We start from the raw sequence: 21,670 nt of genomic DNA on the forward strand, positions 1-21,670 counted from the left end.
GAAACTGGACAACAGATGCAAAGGTGTATGTGGATGGAAAAAAAATCAAACAGGTAGAAGAGTTCTGCTATCTGGGGTGTGTGGTGACATTTAAAGGTAGCTGCGATGAACATATTCATACAAGATTAGGAAAAGCAAACACCACTTTTGGAAGGATGCACAACATCTGGTCAAACAGACACCAAACTGAGGGTTAGATTATATCATACATACTGAGTACAGTGGTGTACTGAGCAGAGACTTGGTCAATGACAGTGGCTAACAAAAAGAATTTGAAGGCTGCCTATCACAGATGGCCGAGAAAAATATTACACAATTCATATAAAGACAAAACAACCAATGCAAGAGTGAGGGATCTGACACAGCAGGACATATTAGAAAATGTCATCAAAGAAAGAAGGCTCAGGTGGGTGGGACATGTGCAGCATATGGAAGAGGGAAGACATGCTAACCAAGCACTGAATTGGTACCTGAGGGAGAAAAGAGAAAGTGAGGAAGGCCAAGGAAGATCTGACCGAAGATAGAGGGAAAGGATGTTGAATATGCTGGCATCACCTGTGAAGAAGTACCGCAACTAGCAAACAACTATAATCAATGAAGGAACTACATTGCCCGATATATCAGCGGCACAAGAGGAACTAAGGTCTCAGGGAAAGTAAGATAACAGGGACTGTGGAATCTAGGTGTCATTGTAAACTCCTAAGTGTATTACGTCTCAAGAATAATAATGCCATTACATTAATACAGTGATCTTCCATCCTAAGTGCTTTGCAACATTTTTGTAACCAATTTAGTCTATGCCCAGGGATCATTTAATCCACAATTGAAATGTTGTCATTGGTGGAAAGAGAGAAACGGATCAAGAGTACTACCCAGCATTTTAAAACAGGAAGCAATGAATACTTTTTCCAATTGAAAATATAATGGGACTTAACTAAGTAAAATGCAATTGCCTAATAAGAAATGTTGCTCTAAGTTAACCAGACATAACACTGAGTTTTACAAAGTGTGACATGGAACAAGAAGTGAGTACAAGTTGTCATCTCACTTGATTTTCTCTCACATCTGAAAGGCAGCAATAGAAGCAGCACAGGCCCCTATAACTCTATGGTGGGTCATGTACCGAGTCGAAAAGATGATCGCCAGCAGCTGAATGAGAAACACCCTTGCTGGAGTACCTGCCTGCTCTTTGGAGCTCTCCTAGTCAAAAAACTAGAAATTAAGGAAAAGAATAAGTACAAATAAAGAAAGACTAGAAAATGGGGAAGAGTGACTCAATTCAGAGTGAGAAAGATGAAAAGGAACAAAATGAAAAGCTGGAGAGGCATCTGAAAGGAATCTGAGAATTGGGGAAATAGACAGAAAAAGGAGAGTAAATAAGCCAGAAACACAAGATCAATGTTTCTTTCTTCATAGTATTTGTTTTTAATTTTGAATGAAAGAACCTGATTTTTCCTGAACTCGTAGAAAGCCAAGACTGGGTCATTGCAATCTACAGCCATTACAGACCCACAGTCTCAGCAGAATCCAGTTATCTTGTTAGTCAGATAACACTAAGACTATGTACACACTGACAGCAGCAAATTTGCCCCCGTCAGATTGATCTTTCTAGATCGATTGAGCGGTCAGTAAAGACTCGCTCAATCAATCCGGAAGTCAACACACGAAAACCACCCCCTCAAATGGCGTAGCGCTGCATCAATGGGAATGCATTTCCCATCGGTGCAGTGCAGTGGAGATGTCACGCACAACGGAAGTTAAGAAGTCGACGAGAGTTATGCAAGCTACTCTGCGCAGCTTGAGTAGCTCCTGTCAACTGTCGCCAAATTCTCAGGTAAATGTGGACCTGGACTAAATCTTTTGCTGGTCTATCTATTTCTGCATACGTAGCACATATAGTTTTTCTCCTACTACTTTAGCTTATGGGCCCTGTTGATCCCCTGAGATTCCTACTTGCCCCACAATGCTGTAGGGTGAATCTGTATGAAGTACTTTTTTGTATGAATGTTTTGTTTGCTCCTCAGACTACTAAAGAGCAGCTAACTCTGCAGTTCTTACCACACTGGTGTAGTTGATTGGGTTTAGCTCCTCCCTACACCATTGATTAGCCCACTTATGTACTATGCCCTCTTCAGCAGGAAAAAATATGTTCCCTGTTTACAGTCAAGCTGCAGCTGCAAAAACATAATTACTTGAAAGCCAAGTTTTTTTTTAAGTTTCATCCCCTTGAGGCTGCTTTGTTAATGGAGCATACTTGTCTTGCTCATCAAGTCCATTATTTCCTTCCTATTCACATTATGGAGGGCACTCTTCGTTCCTCTCTTCACTTCCAACCCATAATTTTCCAGACAGAAGAAGGGTTCTAACTGTACCCCCTGCCAGCCTTGTACCAATCACAGCATGTGTTTTTAAAAGTAGGTAAATACACTTGTACATAAAATGAAGTACAGTCTAGTGCCTAGCAACCCTCACACTTTATTGCTTCTTTCCATACCCCCTAAAGACCACAGCCAACATCCTTGTAGCACTTTTCTGAGAGCAGAAATCTGTAATGGGGTTTACTCACCATTGGGCTGCCTCCTTGTGGCTATTTCTAGGGATTAGTACCTTTCAGTTCAGATGCCCCCTTCTGATTGTTGCTCACACTGTGTCTTTCCTCACTCTACAGGGCTTGCAGTCGGCATTTCCCCATAAATTAAAATTGGGGCAAGGGGTTCGAATTTACAGGCGGTGAGGGCCAAGGGATGAGACAGTGAGGGTGAAGGTGAGCTGTATGGCACCGTAGTAAGAACTGAGAAATGTTTCATGACCTTTTTATTAGATTTAACTCATGTTTTAAAATCATCACACAAATTAAAGTTAGCTACTCAAGCCTTCTATGAAGCATTACATCTACATCCTTCTTGGTCTCTTGCTGTAATTTTGCAATTTTGTAATTTCATTAACTCTGTTAATGAACTTCCCAGATGCAGTGCATTCATCTTTGGTGGCTTCTCATGTGTCTGGTACACTCGGTCCTTCAATTGACACGCTCATTAGTTCATTCACATGATCAGGCAGAAGGCGACTTATTTCAGAACACAAAATTCTATTCAATGATGAAAAAGAATGCTCAACTGTAGCTGTCGTGACTGGGATTAGCAAGAGATGAATTCCTATTTCTTTCATCCCAGGAAACAGAGCACAAAGATCAGATCAAGCCACTAGTGATGATAAAAAAGAAGTTGAAGTCAATCTTCATTCGTCATGTGAAATTTCACTATGTTCAAATTCTCTATTCTGTCCAGATCACATTGCACGCCCATTGCTGGCATTGCCTCATTCCATCGGCGTTTTATAAGACAGGTATCTCTGAAAGCTACGTAGAGGTTGAGTAGAATCCAGAAGTCGCTGTTGTAGAGTTTTAAGAATCAGGTCTGTGTACTTTTTCAGAGGGCTTAACAAATACTTCTTGTCCTCCTCACTTAAGGAATCAATCAATCTTCCTTAGTCTACTTTTGGCCTGAAGTCTTTGCTTCTTCCAGTACATTTTCAATGGATATCTCTCTGATTGATCCAAATGTAGCTTCTATTGCTGGACAAAGATCTATTACTGTGTACTAGATGCCTGGATGGCATTGTTTAATGACCCAAGTGGTTTAACAGTAGACTTACAAGAGAAAGAATGGTGACTCTCTTCTCTGAACATAGTAGCAAAAGTCATCCACCAGCCTCACTACTCAGATGCATCCCATCTTTGTAGATACTTTCCAAAGGCAGTCATAACAGTTGCAGTAATTTTAATAGAACAGCTAAGGATTGCTCATGAAAAGCCAGAGGGTTTTCCCAGGTTGGACTAATTTGAACTTCAGTCCTAGAGTATCTTCTGTTCTTTCTAAGACATTCAGCCTTTTTGGACTCTTGTTAAAAAAAAGACACTGTTTAACAAAGACATTCAATTTGACTTTTTAATGTCTTTGGAAGATTCTGCAGCTCATACTAGAGCTAGTTTAGTAGATCATAGAATCATAGGACTGCAAGGGATCTTGAGATGTTTTCTAGTCCAGATCCCTGCACTCAAGGCAGGACTAAGTATTATCTAGACCATCCCTGACAGGTGATTGTCTAACCTGCTCTTAAAAACATCCAGTAACAGAGATTCCACAGCCTTCCTAGGCAATTTATTCCAGTGCTTAACTACCCTGGTAGTTAGGAAGTTTTTCCTAATGTGCAACCTAAACCTCCCTTGCTGCAGTTTAAGCCCAACAAGTCAGAGTCACAGGCTAGCGAGAACATTTTTTCTCCTTCCTCTTTGTAACAACCTTTTATGTATTTGAAAACCGTTATGTCCTCCCTCAGTCTTCTCTTCTCCAGACTAAACAAACCCAGTTCTTTCAATCTTCCCTCATAACTCGTGTTTTCTAGACCTTTAATCATTTTTGTTGCTCTCTTCTGGACTTTCTCCAAATTGTCCACATATTTCCTGAAACATGGGACCCAGAACTGGACATAATACTAGAGTTGCAGCCATATCAGCAGGGAATAGAGCAGAAGAATTACTTCTCGTGTCTTGCTTATAACACTCCTCCTAATACATCCCAGAATGATGTTTGCTTCTTTTGCAACAGTGTTACACTGTTAACCCATATTTAGCTTGTGATCCACTATGATCCCCAGATCCCTTTCCACAGTACTTCTTCCTAGGCAATCATTTCCCATTTTTTATGTGTGCAAGCGATTGTTCCTTCCTAAGTGGAATACTTAGCATTTGGCCTTATTGAATTTCATACTATGTCCTTTAGACCATTTCTCCAGTTTGTCCATATCATTTTGAATTTTAATCCTATCCTCCAAAGCACTTACAACCCCTCCCAGCTTGGTATCATCCACAAACTTTATAAGTGTGTTCTCTATGCCATTATCTAAATCATTGATGAAGATATTGAACAGAACCAGACCCAGGACCAATCTCTGCAGGACTCCACTCGATATATGCTTCCAGCTTGACCATGAACCACTGCTAACTACTCTCTGGGAATGATTTTCCAACCAGTTATGCACTCATCTTATAGTAGCTCCATCTAGCTTGTATTTCCCTAGTTTGTTTATGAGAAGGTCGTGCGAGACCGTATCAAAAGCCTTATGAAAGTCAAGATATACCACATCTACTGCTTCCTCTCCATCTTGTTACCTTGTCAAAGAAAGCTATTAGGTTGGTTTGACACACTTTGTTCTTGACAAATCCATGCTGACTGTTACTTATCACCTTATTATCTTCTAGGTGTTTGCAAATTGATTGCTTAATTATTTGCTTCATTATCTTTTTGGGAATTGAAGTTACGATGGCCTCTACAGTGTGTATAGGAAAGATTAGGGTTACACTTTTCTCTGAACAAATGTCTTTTTCTCTCCACCCTGTCTTCCAGAGAAGTTTGCAGCTCCATCAAATGCACAAGCAGCCATCTGTTTGGTGTCCAATTTACAAGCATTTAACTTTTCAAAGATGTGGTTTGTCACAGATGCAGCCGATGTGTCTTCTATAACCTGAACATCTAGAAATGAATCTATTGGCCTACCACTGACATCAAGATAACATATGCAATGACTTAATGCTTGACTCCCATGTGCATGGGTGTGCACTCAACCACCATGTATGCAAGTTTTTTTAGTGTGGTGAGAAAGTTCTTCACTTTTTCAACTGTTGAGTCTTTCACTGTTGCACTGGATGCTTCTAACCAGTCAGTTGAGTTTCTTGCAGAAAGATAGTGAGTGTAGAGGCTCTCCTGTTGTGGGAGGCACCAGTGGCTCTCTCTCACTGTCAATCTCCGAGGGAGGCCACACCTCCCGGTGCCTGTGCCCTGCGGGGAGTCCAAAATAAAGGGGCCACCTCTGGCCCTTAGCAGGGCAAGCCTTGGTTTCAGGTCCCACCTCTTAGGGATAGTAGTTTTTAGCCCTTTAGTAGGGCTATCAGGTAGCTCAGGGCCCTGACCCTTAGACAGGGCAGGCCAGCAAATGGGAATAGTCTCAAGCCCTGCGTAGGGCGAGTAGACAGTTCTGACACCCTGGCCCTTAGGCAGGGTGGGCGTCACCACAGGCAGACTCCAGCCTTCACAGGGCGAGTAAACAGTCTACTGCCCAGCCCTCAGCGGGACAGTCAGGAAGCGGGGAATAGCCTTCAATCCTCAGCAGGGCGAGGCAACAGTCTCAGGCCTAGCCTCCGGCAGGGCAGGCTGGCAATGGGGAAGCGGTCTCTAGCCCCCAGAGGGGCAAGGAAATGGCCCAAAGCCCCGGCCTTTATGAAGAGTGGGGCAGGCAGAAGGGAAGCAGTCTCTAGCCCTCAGCAGGGTGAGTAGCTAATTCCACCCCAGCCCTTTGACAGGGCATGGCAGGCATCAAGGAACAGGCTCTGGCCCTCTGTGGGCTATCCCCCCTAGATTGGGGTTGGGAGGGGAGGGAGGGGGACACAGGCCCACCTGTCTCCACTGCGTCCCAGCCCAGGGCCCTGTCAGTGACGGGCTGTCCCATCACTGAGTCAGTGGGGCTCTGACCAAAACACACTGACTCAGAGCAAGTGCAAGCTCAGCCGGACTGTAGTCAGCTCCCCTGGGCTACTTCCTCCCACCCTCTCCCTATAGTACCTGGTCTCCTGAGCCATACCCCGGTTCCTCAGGGTGCTCTGGCCCTCGGCCTCATTGCTTGACGGCAGGTCTGGGAACTGTTCGGAGTCGTCTGTGGAAGGCAGGTCCTCTGGGTCACAGGGTCCCCTCTGGCTCATCGGGGACTGGCAGCTTGGGTAGCTCCTCCAGGTCCCCAGGCAGTGGGCAGCTCCAGCAGCCACTCTTCCGGGTCGTATGATCCGGGGGTCTCCTCCAGCTCATTTGGTTCAGGCAGCTCCTCCAGGTCCTCAGGGCCCCATGCCGTGGGTAGCTCCGGCAACCTCTCCTCAGTGGAGCAGTCAGGTGTGGCCCTAGGCACAGGCACAGGCACAGGCACCCAGGGAGAGGCGTCCTTCTCCCTCGGCCGCTCAGCTCTGACTGACTTTTATATTCCTAGCCCCACCTACCTGCTTCCAGTCAGGTGGTGTACTCCTGGGTTCCAACCCCCGGGGGGGCGGGTTGGCTCTCCCTCGCTGTCAATCTCCGAGGGAGGCCACACCTCCCAGTTACAGTGAGCATTTGCTAGTCTTGTTTGGAACCAGTGTCCAACTTCAAGGTTAACAAGTGACAATGCACTTAACGTTGACCTCCAGTTTGTAGTGTGTGATATCTCTTGCTTAAATAGAAAGAATGATGCGACAGCCATGTTTGTTCACGTAAACTGTGTTGTGTCTACGGCATTCTTAACAGCCTTATTAAGTACTTCTAAAACTGGCTTTCACAGTGACTGACTTATAAGGTTTTCTGCTAGTCTAGACGCTTTGTGTTTTTCAGCCTTTTCACATCGTTTATTGCTATTGGCTTTGCTGATTAGTCTGGCAAATCAAGCTCCTCCAGCTGTAGCAGTGGGAAGCTTTTCTTCTTCGTAAGCTTTTTTGCAGGAGGTGCACCAGTAGCCATTTTTTGTAACTTCAATAAAAGTTTGACCGACAACTGCCTTTAGGTCATGGAAACACTGTTCTTCAGTAGGTAGCTAATCAGATATAGATACACCACTTGAACCTTCAGATAACATGTTGGTATATTCTTGGTTCTTGATATGTTCTTCATCCTGACTGACCACTGGAGGGGAGGTGATGGAAGAGTTCAGGAGGGGGTATAGGGAAATCGATGCTCCCAGTGCTCCCTCTTCATGACTCAGTCCTCTGTCCAGGTCACTGTATAGTCATCCGTTTCCAGGGTATCAAAGTTCCACTGAATCAGCTGTCCTCATGCCTTTCCAGACAGTCTTCTGGTCCAAGACCAGGTCTGTACCACTTTCCCAGTGGCCAGTAGGAGAACCCAAGCCTACCCACTACTCTGGTTCCAGCCCAGGGCCATTATGTCTAGCAACTACAGTCTGCTTGCTCCCATACCCTGTCACTATTTCCCTGGACTCCTTCCTACTTCCTTCTCTATCATCCAGTCCCTGCGCAGACTCCCTCCTCCCAGAGAGTAACTGTAGACTACTTCCCAACCTGCTCTTTCCCAGCTGAGCTTCATCTTCCATTAGGTTTTACTGATCCTTGGCTCTCCTCCAGGTACAGCATATTAGGTTAATTGAGCTAAATTTAACCTACTCTGCCTTGTGTAGGGTAGATACCCCATCACAGGCCCCCAGTATTCCTTTGCCTGGAAGTAGTGTTTAGATCATAACTTGTCTCATGATTCAGCCTTCCCTGAGTTGACAGCTTTCTTTGGAATGTGTTCAGTTGATCAGACCATGCTTGTGAACTTTAATAGTCCTTAAATTCAATTCAGCTGGTCTTAAGTAAAATTATTTGTTTTGCTAATCAAAATTACTTACAAAATAAAAGCTAAGCAGTCTATAAACACAAATAGATGGAAAAGCTGTGATAAGCAGAGCTAGCTAGGCCTGACCATGAGTTACATCCTAACTGTTAAGATGTATGAGAACCTCATGGAGCAGAACATTCTTTATCCCCCATAGCACAATGTTTGTCATTCAGCAGCTCTCTCTAGGCAGTTGTGACATGACCCAACACGGTGTTTCCAGGATCAATGTTTCTGTGTGTGTCACAGTCTTCTTGAGCTTTACCATGCGAGGCACTAAAAGTTTTCATTAGCATGTTGTACATTACCTCATTCTTTAGTTCAAGTGCCATTACACAATTAGAATTGTACTCCTAAATGACCATGTTTAATTAAGTGTTATTGTAGCCATGTCAGTCCCAGGATATTAGAGAAATGATGTCAGACCTGAAGAAGAGCTCTGTGCAAGCTCAAAAGTGGCTCTCTCACCAACAAAAGTTGGTCCAATAAAAGATATTACCTCATCCACCTTGTGCTTAATTAAGTTGATTATTGCTTTAAAATATATAATCCTTTCACGTTTCCTCCTACTTTTTCATGGGTGCATATCATTATCAACATCTTTTCACCTTTTCAAAGAACTCTTTGAGCCTATGTGAGAGATGAGGTTTTGTAAACTAGATATATAAGCCAAGTGTTATTATTGGTATTACAGTCGCAATTAGAGGCCCCATATGACACTGGGGGGGCCTCGTAGTAGGCATTGCACATAGTGTGAGAAAGTCCCTTCCCCAAAGAGCTTCCAACCACAAAGACAAGACAAAAGGCCAAAGGGAAGAGACAGATGAAGTGATTTGCCCAGGTCACACAGTAGGTCCACAGCACAGCTAAGAAATAGACCCCAGTTCAGTGCCCTATTCACTAGACCATATTGCCTCTAATTAAAAAGGAGTCTTAACATTTGGTACTAACTCTTGCTACCCTTCAAATATTATCCACATCATCTGGGCATCTGAACAAATACTCTGTTTTGAAACTATGTTTTATGTTAATTACTTCCTGCTGGGGTTCACTCTTTTTCCTTCCTGATTTATCAAATAGTATAGAATAACCAAACTCGCTACAATTTATTTAGCAAATACAGTTCATTTCAAATAGCCTAGCTTCCAGGCATGATTGTAAACCATGTGTCTTCATGTGTGTGTGAACAGCTCTAAGCACACTATAGGTGCTAACAGTGTGATGTGTTGACTTAATTAGTTTGAAAAAATGACATGTGTTTGTTTGCCATTGCATTTCATGATACAAAAAACTTCGGTTTCAACCATCTAAACAGTGACATGTACAGTAAATAAGTGCATCTCTCTAAGTGTAGTCTATCGTAAATAATAAAGGCCCTTTCAGACCCAGGGGGTGGGATGGGCTTGAGCTCTCTGTTAATATGATTATACATTCTTACCATTTTTCTGCAGCACAAATAATCTGAATGAAAGCATTTCATGTGTAAAAGAATAACCAAGCTAGGAAAAAAAGAGTTCAGCTATCTATAGATGTTGCATCTACAATATAAAAGTGTGTTAGAAGAGGGTTGGTCAAGTTTAGAAAGAAAGAGCTAACTTGTTCTCTCTCATAAGGTTTATAAAGCCACACACAGGAATTCAAAATTAGACAGGGGAAAGAGGATCAGATTAGCCCTAAGTATGTATTGCTTAACTTGGCCATTTATTGGCTAACTCTTTTATAACATGGCAGTTTTAAAAAATATCACACCTTTATATTGCTTAACTCTTCTTTTTTTTTAACTTGATTTTTTTTATGCATAAATGAGCAATTGGAAGCCAGAAAGGAAACCAGAAAAACCCCCATGCCCCAATTCAGCAGGGTACTTAAGCAAGTTATTAACTTTAAGCATGTGAGTACTCCCATTGGTTTCAATGAGACTAGGCAGATGCTTAAAGTTAGGCACATGCTTAAGTACCTTTCTGAACTGGGGCTATAATAGCATTATCTGCTAATTATAAGCAAAAAATCAGAATTGTTTTTCATCGGTGAAGAGTATTAATTAAAACAAGATACATCAGCTGAATTTTTTATTAACCTCCCCCCAAATAAATCTTTTCCAGATTTATGTAATGAGATCTGTGTGATATTTTTCACATGAAACACAGATGTAAAATATTCTCAAACATAGGGCTGAGCCAGTCTGGCTCTTATTTGAAATAATGATTAAGACATTTTGCAAAGAAGGGGCAAACTTCACGCTCAACATTTTGCAAACCTCTTGAACTAGCTAGCTCAGATTCAGAACATCTTTTCTCTGAAATTTCAACCCATTTTTAAAAGATAATTCTGTTTTAAAAAATGAATAAAGCCTTGTATTTCTAGCGAAAGGGAAGGCTGTGCTACACAATAGGTATAGAAAAATACCCCTTAAAAAAAGTTAGGCCGATACACAAAGCTGTTCTATATTGTACGTATATTGGGCCATATGTATATATTCTACAGCTGATATAAAGTAGCATAGCTGCATTGACTTCTATGGAACTATTCCAATAAACTGCACTTAGGGATTTGGCCCAGAGTATTAATTTTGTCATTAAATTTTTGTTTTCTTTCTTGAGTTCCACATCTTTTTTCCATCTCTCCTGTGTATTTCTATCTATCTAAGCTTTTTCTAGGGCTCCTATCACCACATCATCCTATCACCAAACATCTCAGTCTTTAACATATTCATCTCAGAACACTGTGAGATAGGGCAGTGCTATTATCCCCATTTTACACATGGGAACTGAGGCCCAAAGACATTATGGGTATCTCTACACTGCAAAGAGAAAAAAACAGCAACAAGTCTCAGAGCCTGGGTCAACTGAGTCAGGCTCACAGGACTTGTGTTCCAGGGTGAAAAAGATCCATGTAGATGTGCCCACTCGGGCTGGAGCCTAGGCTCTGAAAATTGGCAAGTCAGTCAGGGTCAGTATCATAGCTCAGGCTTCAGCCTGAGAGGGAATGTCTACACTGCTCTTTTTAGCCCCAAAGTGCAATGTCTGTAAGCAAGAGTCAGTTGACCCAGGCTCTGAGACTTGCTGCTGAGGTGGCCTTTTTTTTGTTTTGTTTTGCTCTGTTACACTTTGAGTTGGAGATATACTTCCCATACTTAACGCTAGTTCTCATCCAGCTAATGCGCGAAAAATAGAACATAGCCACAGCAGCGCAAGGAGCTAGCCACCCCCAAGTACATACCCATTCAAGACCCTAGGCACATACTTGGGGCAAGTAGCCCATCCTGCTGTTCATGCTGCCACGGCTACACTCTATTTAGAACATGTCAGCTCAACAAGAACTAGGATGAAATATGTCTCATTGAGCTGGGAAAGGCACCCAGGACTGCAATGGATGGGGCGTCCCGGATTTTTGGACATGGGAGTCAACCAGGATCTGCAGCCTTTGAGTTTTCTGCCTTAGAAGACCCATTATGTCCTGGGGCATCTCCCGCTCCTTTTCCTGGTGGGGGTGCCTAAGCCTTTATCCAGGCTGTCAGTCATATTGGCCCTCCAGGCCCTTTGTTCACAGTCCAATGAAGCACTGGCTTTCAGGTTCTCACTGAACATGTCCTCCCTAGTCCTCTTTCTCTCCTCAACAGGGCCAGGCATCCTGAGGTGGCACCCCTCTAGGCCACCATGCCAGAAGCTGCTGATAAAAACAGACAGATGTGCCCTTGGATTTACAGTCACAACAAAAGAGCAAAATAAATCTCAAACACTTTTACTTAGAAATGCTTATTGACACTTCAGCTTTGGACTAGATAATGAAGTATTGCAAACTATCCCACGGTGTAGGAAAGATCGGAATTATGGCAAGAGACCACCCTGGCTTAACCAAGAGATTGTTAATGATCTGAAGCTCAAAAAAGAGTCCTACAATAAGTGGAAACTAGGTCAAATTACAAAGAATGAATAAAAACAAACAACACAAGTATGTAGGGACAAAATTAGAAAAGCCAAGGTCCAAAATGAGATTAAAGTATCTCGAGACGTAAAGGGTAACAAGAAAACATTCTACAAATACACTAGAAGCAAGAGGAAGACCAAGGACAGGATTGGCCCATTACTCAGTGAGGGGAAGAAAATAAGAACAGAAAAATGTGGAAATGACAGAAGTGGTAAATTACTTTTTTGTTTCCGTTTTCAGCGACAAGGTTAGCAGCGATTTGATGTCTAACATAGTGAATGTCAGTGAAAATGAGGTAGAATATGGGGCTAAAACAGGGAAAGAACAAGTTAAAATTTACTTAGACATGTTGGATGTCTTTAAGAAACTAGAGCCTGATGAAATACATCCTAAAATACTTAAGGAGTTGATTGAGAAGATTTCTGAGCCATTAACAATTATCTTTGAAAAGTCATGGAAGACAGGAGAGATTCCAGAGGAATGTAAAAGAGAAATTATAGTGCCACTCTATAAAAAGAGAAATAAGGACAACCCGGAGAATTACAGACCAGTCAGTTTAACTTCAGTACTTAGAAAAATAACGGAGCAAATAATTAAGCAATCAATTTGCAAACACCTAGAAGATAGTAAGGTGACAAGCAAGTCAGCATGGATTTGTCAAGAACAAAGTGTGTCAAACCAACCTAATTAGCTTTCTTTGCCACATTTCAGGAAAGATGTGAACAAATTGGAGACAGTCCAGAGAAGAGCAACAAAAATGATTAAAGGTCTAGAAAACATGACCTATGAGGGAAGAGTGAAAGAATTGGGTTTGTTTAGTCTGGAGAAGAGAAGACTGAGGTGGGGACATGGTAAGAGTTTTCAAGTACATAAAAGGCTGTTGCAAGGAGGGAAGAAAAAAATTGTTCTCTGAGGATAGGACAAGAGGCAATGGGCTTAAATTGCAGCAAGAGAAGTTTAAGTTGGACATTAGGAAAAACTTCCTAACTGTCAGTATATTTAAGCACAGGAAAAAATTGCCTAGGGAAGCTGTGAAATCTCCATCATGGGAGGTTTTTAAGAGCAGGTTAGACAAACACCTGACAGAGATGGTCTAGAATAGATAATGCTTGGTCCTGCCATAAGTGCAGGGAACTGGACTAGATGACCTCGAGAGGTCCCTTCCAATCTTACGATTCTGTGTAGTCCAGCCTACCAGTGGCAAGAGCAGGGGGGAAAGGATTTTCTTTTGCATGAAACAATAACATTTCAGTCCCTATTCGATTTATATGAGTATAGGGCAATGGCACTGAATATGGGAACTATTTTCCACCAGGTAGAGGTGGTTGTAGCTGATCTATCACACCTGAAGGTTACAAAGGCACAGAGAGCACAGCTGCCCCTTATGTCCATAAGCTGCTAGCCTAGTTACTACAACGGGGCCAGACAAGCTGAGTGCAAAGCGGCATGGGAAAGTGCCCTAACATGGAGGAAGAAATAAGGGAGCCATCCTGGAAACCTTCGGGAGAGAACTGCAGAATATCTCCACGGAAGTTTCAGTGAGATCTCTCCGCAGGATAGGTCACATTCTGGGGTGCAATCCAGACTTGTAAGGGGTTGTGTCACCACCTGCCCCATAACTGTGGGTGCCTTAAATGCTCTGCTGCTGTCGCTCAGAGCCCAGACACCAACGGCCAGCATCCTGAGTGTCAGAGTGCTGTGCAAGCCCTAATTCAGCACTCTGCTCCCAGCAGTCTGCCTATACCGCAACAGCCCCACCCTGGTTTCCACCAGCCTTGGTTACAACTGGCAAGATGGCCCCAATACACTTCCAATCCTGAATTGCCCCAAAAAACATCTGTCCTCAGTTGTCCAGTCCTCTCCTGGATGACTCCGAAAAATAATATGGTTTGTTTTCTTCTTTAAAAAGAGTCAATACCCAGCATCTTGCAAATGTACTGGAGTTAACAGTTACTTCAATTCAAACACAGCACTGGGTCAGTTTAGATTAAAAACAAGTTTATTAACAATAGGACATAGGGTAAGTGATGCCAAGTGAATGGAATAAAGTTAGGAATGGTTACAAGCAAATAAAAGTGAAAACATGCATCTAAAAGTCCAAAACTTAATCTAGCATGATACAGACTTTGTTTAAGAAGGTTTTTCTCACTAATTATACTTTGTTTAATGGCTGATTATCTCTCTGTCAGGACCTTCCATAGAAGTGCAGGTTTGCCTTGTCTTCTTAGGTGAAAGATAAAGATGGAATCTCTCTCTGACCCTTATGTTCCCAAAGAATTGTCTTTGTTCTCAACACTAGGAAGGCCTTCTGGGGATTCAGTCTCCTGTGTCTCTCTGGGGTGCAGGAGCCATGTTAATTCTTGGTCTCTCAAATTCAGGCTCAAGATAATCCCTGCTGGTTAATCTTGATAACTTTTTTTATGACTAATATGTAAATTGACCTATATTTTTTTGTCTAGGACTGTAGCACGGGGTCCAGTCTGGCCCCACGGTTGTGGCCCTTCCTCGGGCCCAGGCTCAGAGGAAGGCCACTGCATCTTCCTACAAGGGGAATGTTAGCACCTGCTATGAGTCTATTGCCCCGGCCCTTAGGCAGGGCGGGCGGGCAAGCAAGCCCCAGCCCTCAGGCAGGGAGGGCGGGCAAGCAAGCAGTGTCCTCTGGTTGGTAGAGCAGGGGACGGCAAGCACTCCCTGGGTGGCGAGGACAAGGGGGGGAGAGAAGGGGGACGCAGGCCCACCTGACTCCACTGTGTCCCAGCCCAGGGCCCTAGCAGTGGCAAAGGCATTGCTACTGGGTTGGCGGGGCTCCCGCCTCAACATGCCGATGGGGCTTGCCCCTGTCTCAGCCATGGCTATGGCTGTCCCTGGGCCACTTCCTCCCCGTATCCCCAGGTACCTGTGTCGGCCGGTCCTTGGGGTCACTGGGGAACATGGCCCGGGGTAGGCCCACCAGTCCCTCCTCATCCACAGGTGGCAAGGCGGGGAGCTTCTCTGAGAGGGGCAGCTCCTCCAGGTCACAGGGGATGGCTCAGCCTCAGGCAGCTCCTCCATGTCCTGTCCTGTCTCTGGGGGCTTGGCATCAGGCAGCTCCTCCAGGTTGGGGCCAGCCTTAGAGGGGATCTCCCAGCCCTCAGGCTCAGGAGGCTCAGTCCAGTCACTGGGGCTCAGAGGCCTGGCCCAATCCTTGGGGCCTGTAAGCCTAGGCTCGTCTAGGGGGCCTGGAGGTCCTATCCAACCCTTAGGGGTTGGCTGCTTGGGCCATTCCTGGGGCCTCTGCTCCGGGAGGTGTTCGCTTGGGCCAGCGGCCCGGCCCGGTTCATGCCTTTGCTGCAGCCAGCGGGACGGCACACCTGCCTCCAGCAGCATCTCTCTCCCTACTGAGCTGTGGGGCCTGCTTTTTGTATTCACAGCCCTGGCTGAGGCTCTGCCCCTCTGCTGCCGGATTGGCCGGCCAGCAGGACCTATCACTGGCCGGCTCCCTGGTTGCTGGGCAGACTGGACTGCCGATTCTTTTACTGTCCGGCCCCACGGTTGTGGCCCTTCCTCGGGCCCAGGCTCAGAGGAAGGCCACTGCACCTTCCTACAAGGACAAACCTGTTTATCACCTTTACCTATGCTAAGCTGTCTTTGTTTTAAACATGTGCTAGTAACATCATACAGAGAGAATTCATAACTTCAGAAATAAGATTATCACATGCATTTTACAATGATATTAATGACCAGTGTGGTGTTAGTTTTTAAATGATACCCTACAAGGCATATTTTGTGCAAACATTATTGCAGCGGTGTGTAGGATGTGAATACAGATAAAAGGGACATCCCTACATACATACACAAAATGGTCTGCATGTCCTCCACCCCCACCTAACCCAACAGGGGAATGAAAGCAGATGCCAACTCTGCTGCTCTGTTTGTTGTACCTCTACCACTTCTCAGAGGAGTAAAACAATGCAAAGTCAATACCTTTGTTTTGTGAACTTGGGGCTGGGCTGGGCATCAGCTTGAAATTTAAACATTGCAAGGAAAAATGCATGTACACACTTAACTGAAGTCCCTTCCCTTCCATCAGGTTCATCCATGCTGGCTAGCCTGTGGTGCAGTCTCGAACAGGTCCCTGCTTTCAGCATGGCTGGAGCCCCTCAACACATCTACCTTGTCCTCTGCCTTGCTGTTCACAATCGAGGTCTGTGTCTTGGGCTTCTCCGAGATGTCTGCAGAGTGCTGGTGGAGTCTCTGACAAGTATGGCATGCAATTTCTAAAAGCAGCAGGTCAGTGGATCAGCACCAGATCTATTGTTGGCCTTCCTGGCCTTTTGGTATCCCAGTGGCAAAGTTCCTTCATTTTCACACGGCACTGCTGCTGATCCCAGCCATACCTCTTTGCCTGAATTCCCTGAGCAAGCTGTTCATAGAGGTCCATGTTTCTATGGCTGATCCATCGCTGTGCCCACAAGCCCAGGAGATCCAAAACCTCCTGTCTGCTCCAAGCAGGAGGGTGTCTAGTGTGTGTGGAGCCAGCATGTTGGGTAGTGCTGCACAGCAAGAAGAGAGCTGCTAGGTGTGCTTGCCAAGGTGGACAATCAGGAAAAAGGCATTTCAAAAATACATGAAGGAGCTTAAAGAGGGTGTGTGGCTTCCAGTCTCTGTGACTCCTGGGCAGTGGAGTTTACGACTATGACCAGAGCAGTCACTCTCGCAAGGAATAGGGCATTGTAGGACAGCTTCTGGAGGATAGTTAGGGTTGACACAGGTCATGAAGTATCCACACTTGCACTGCATCAACTTCTGTAGGTCAACAATGGCTCCACGCCATTTGGGGAGGTGGTTTTACTCTGTCACTATAACAGGGCGCTTAAGCTGGCTGGAGACAAATTGGAGTGTAGATGCATGCACAAATAGGCACAAGTTGCACAAGGCAACTTACATTGACCTAACTTTGTCAGTGTAGACCAGGCTTAGTTTAACAGCAAGCCACTGGTGACTGACTAGTAATCAACAAACACGTTACCATTACCAGAACATTGGTTAGCAAAACCATGGTGATACGGATATAAATATGCACACACTAGAACCAAATAAAGGGCTTGATCCTGCAACCTTTTACTTCCATGAGACTACTTGCATGAGTAAGGCCCTCATGTGCATATAGGTGGAGAGGAACACAGACCAAGTCCTTCAGGCCTTTAATCATGTTAATAGTCCCTTGCAGTCTTGGGTTCCAGAGCTTTAATTTGGAGAATTGTAATGCACTGATAATTATATTTATTTAAATGCCTTTTTATGCAATGAAGGATTAAATTAAGAGAATATTTTTAAAAAACATATTGCAATTTGCCCCAGTTTAAACACACTAAGAAATATTTCTTATTTCTTGCAGTAATTTTATAATAAATCAAGTCAATACCCTTTCATAGTAGGGTTAATGAGGTGGTAAATTTACAAAATCTGCAGAAAACATGCTTGTACGCTTTGTTCAAGAACCACAGATCAGAGGTCTGGCATTTAAAATATATGTATAATTTCACTGCAATTTCATCGAGATAAAAAAACTGGCTCAAGAAAAGACTGAGGGCTAGTCCACACATTAAACTTACAGCAACACAGATGTATCAGTGCAGCTGTACTGCTGTAAGAGCGCTTGGGTAGATGTGTTATATCGGTGGGAGAGAGCTCTCTTGCCAACATAATAAAACCACCTCAACAAGTGGAGGTAGCTATGTTGGCAGAAGAGCATCTCCTGCCTACAGTGCTGTCCATACTGCCACTTATACTGGCAAAACTTATGTCGCCCTTCAGGGTGGTTTTTTCCATACCCCTGAGCAACAAAAGTGCTACTGTAGACGAGGACTGAAGAAATTGTATCATCGCATTTCATCCCACCCTCAGTAACTGCTTTAATAGGCTTAAATATATTATGTTTACTATTTAAAACAACATCAGTCCAGGTTCCTATCACTTTCATCTGAACATATAACCACAGTGATTTTGCACCCAGCTATTACATACCATGCTGTACTATAAAAGAAGCAAGAGTACAATAGGTTTTTTGTGCTTCTCTCTCTTAATCTGCAAAACAGATTAAAGTGACTGCACTGGCAGCTCCAGAGTCCTTTCAGCAAAAAACATAACTTTGGCAGGGTTAATACTACTTAAGGGCATATGGTTCACTATTCTCTGTAGAAAAGATAGCCATAAATCAGCCAGCTGATTCAGAGCCTTGTAATTAACAACAGAAAAAAATCTGGCTAAAATTTCATGATTTTTTTTTTCTTTTTGCACGTAGCTTCTTGTCTAACCATCGATTCTTCAAAAAGAAATCCCACACACCACTATGTGAATGATGGAGTAAATTTTTGTTGTTAATACCTAATGCTTTCTTTATTTGTTATTGTTTCAAAAAGTCTTGTTTTTACCCCTTTCTGATTGGATGTTAATTTAGAGATGAAATAAAATCATTCTAGATGATCATAAATCATAATTTGGGGGCAGTCTTTCCTGAATGAAGCCAGACTGGCTTGTACTTTGAAAACCAATCAACAAGGACGTATGGAATGTGTGAGAAGAAGTAGGGCATGCTGTTGAACACTGGGAAGTGGCTGAATATAGAGACTAGGCCAAATCTTGGCCGAATGTACATACTTCTCACCGTAGCACTTTAAAGACTAACAAATTTGATTTCTGCAGGACTGCTACATTGTGTAGCTTGCTAATCTCCCATCGACCACTGGTGGCAGTATAGACCAGCCCTAAGGCAATGTCCTCATGGGACAGACAGGAAAGTTAAGGCAAACCAACTAAACGTGTGAAGTCAATGTGCATAGGCTATGGCACATTAAACACTTGCATGGATTCCCTCATATGGAAGTAAAGTGGCCTTAGTTCTCTGTGACTCCAAAGAGAATTAAGTTACAGTGCACCAGTGCTCATTGACTTCACATCTTTAGTTGCTTTACCTTAACTTTCCAGGTCTGCGCTATAGACCTATATCAGTATAACTACATCGTTCAGAGGTGTAAAAGATCCACACCCCTGAGCAATGTAGTTATACCGACCTAATCCCACCCCCTGTGTAGATGGGAGAGCTTCTCCTGTCATCATAGGTACTGCCTCTTGAGGAAGTAGATTAACAACACTGACAGGAAATGGTCTCCCATCAGTGTAGTGGTGTCTTCATTAAAGTGCTACAGCAGCGCAGCTGCACAATGGAGACAAACCTTGAGTGTCCCTGTATAGACAAGCACTAAAGCTCTGCTTCAACAGAGTACTTGAGCACATTGTAACAGGAGAATTTGGAGGGCTGGGCAGCCTAGTGGTTAGAGTGTTTGATTTCCAGCTTCTTGTTTGGTTGAGGTGCCTCAGTCTTTAAGGCAGGTGGGTGGGGGCAGGAGGGAGGGGGACCTCAGTCCTCCCAATCCACTGGGTCCCAGCCCAGGGCTCTGTGTAAGTCAACCCCTGAGTAGGGGACCTCCCACTAGGGTGTCTACATTCACTCCTCTGGGCTACTTCCTCCTACTGTCCCTTCAGTTTGGGGCATGGCCCATATAGTCCAAGTTGCAGTGGTGGCTTGTCTCTAATAGCGGACCCTGAATGGCATCCTGTTGCAGTCCCAGGCTCCTCTAGGTGGGGCAGCCATGTGTTGGAGGGGTCAGAACCATGCTTCCATCACTCCGTGCTTCCTCTGTCTCCTCTGACCAGGGAGATGGTGCTTGTTTCTTAATGGCTGTCTTGACTAACAAGCTAGTGATCTTTCCTGTCAGGTAGGGAGGCAGCTAGCTCCTTTCTCTTCACCAGTCAGCCCCAAACTGAGCCAAGTTCCCTCCTTTTCTATCTCCTCCAGGCCTGGCACTGGCTGCAGGTATAATGGGGCGGGGCTAGCTGGGCCCAAAGGCTCTCTTTAGCATCTTCCATGCTGGCAAAAGGTTTCTTTACTTCATCACACACATCCTTAGCTGTAAATACATGCTTGTATGCTTTGCCAAATCACGGCCCAGGGATTCAAGAAGGCACAGTGAATTCTTTTTATTTTCCACTAATATTGTTGCCAAATTTCCTTCACATTTGCAACCACCAGTGTATCACAAGGGAGGGATTTCCTCTAGATGGCATTTGAGCTAGATGTGCCAGGACAGCTTCCAAACCTGCCACTCTTTGCATGCCTCCATATTGTTTTGTGCTGGGATCTTATCAAGCCTCATAAGTTAATAAACTGGTCAACATGTGAATTGGAGTCACCCGAGTAATGCTCAAGCTGCAGTAAGAAGTTGTTTTGGCAATTCAGAAGATGACTTTCTTCCCTCTTAGTCAGGATGAACCTATTCTCTAGAATGGTGCCAGGAGACCCTTATAATGCTAGAGAGATTATCTGGCAAACAAGATATAAAACAGAGGCCCTGACTATTCTTGATAATCAAAGATTCCATGCTATTTTTGCAAGTGACAATCTTCACTTTCTCTACCTAGATGGTTGTAGCAGGTGCAGCTCTGATGAGTGCCAAGTCCTACTACCAGGGGGTAGAGCTAAGGAAAGCTCTACTTGCATAGTGACTACAAAATCTGGTTTGGAGTGTGTCATTCTTCTACGGATTGTATAGTGCCTAGTATAGCAGAAGTATGGCTAAGGTCTCTGGGTGCTACTACAACTCTAATAAATAATAATAATAATAGTAATTCATAAAAAAATTACCATAGCTAATAATAATAATAATAATAATAATAATAATAATAATTGGCCTCTTCCCAAGTCTTCATACCAAAAGCACTTTAATGATTAATAATGATTCTGTTATTGCTAATATATTAAATAGTCCTGAGCATATATGCCATGTCAAGGTTGAAAAAGTGCAGTACAAAGCATTTTCGTCTAGTGCAGTCCAGCATCGCCTCTAGGGCTCATTTTGGATAACTGCTTTCCCAGTTTTGCCCTCCCATTTTAAGCAGTGGCCCAGATCCTCCATGCTATGACCTTTTGCACTGCGCAGTGGCTCAAAAGTGCCATAATTCAGGTTTAGCTGGCTATGCAGGGAGTGTCCTGTGAAGGGGAGAACCCCAAGGTGAGGCAGAGGCTGAATAGTAGCTCTATACCACCGAACCATGAAGCACCTAGCACAGGGAGTGGGGCTTAAAGACACTGTTTTCTGCTCATTTCCAACTGCTGGAAAGGTCCCTCCTCCCCTCCCCCCAGGCTCCGAGCAGCCTTGAGGCTGCAGTAATTTATGCCAAGAATTAACCAGCCTCTTACTGACTCCAGGATTGAGGAACACCAAAAGTGGCATAAAGTCTCCTTTGCATCTCCCCCTCTGGAACTGTGCTTAGCACAGCTCAGCTGGACAAGATGA

The 21,670-nt window shown here is 44.0% G+C and overlaps 1 long non-coding RNA gene across 1 annotated transcript; it reads left to right on the plus strand.

Annotated features, from left to right (window-relative positions):
- The first annotated feature begins 1,702 nt into the window (after nucleotides 1-1,702).
- LOC137164703 (uncharacterized) lies at nucleotides 1,703-18,751 on the plus strand. The gene is made up of 3 exons (XR_010923170.1): nucleotides 1,703-1,834; nucleotides 16,405-16,604; nucleotides 18,619-18,751. It is a non-coding gene; the product is annotated as an uncharacterized lncRNA (long non-coding RNA).
- The last annotated feature ends 2,919 nt before the right edge of the window (nucleotides 18,752-21,670 follow it).

The sequence above is a fragment of the Emydura macquarii genome, unplaced genomic scaffold (assembly GCF_026122565.2).
Source record: "Emydura macquarii macquarii isolate MOO-44397 ecotype Brisbane River unplaced genomic scaffold, CSIRO-AGI_Emac_v2 contig_2681, whole genome shotgun sequence".
Lineage (NCBI taxonomy): Eukaryota > Metazoa > Chordata > Testudines > Chelidae > Emydura > Emydura macquarii.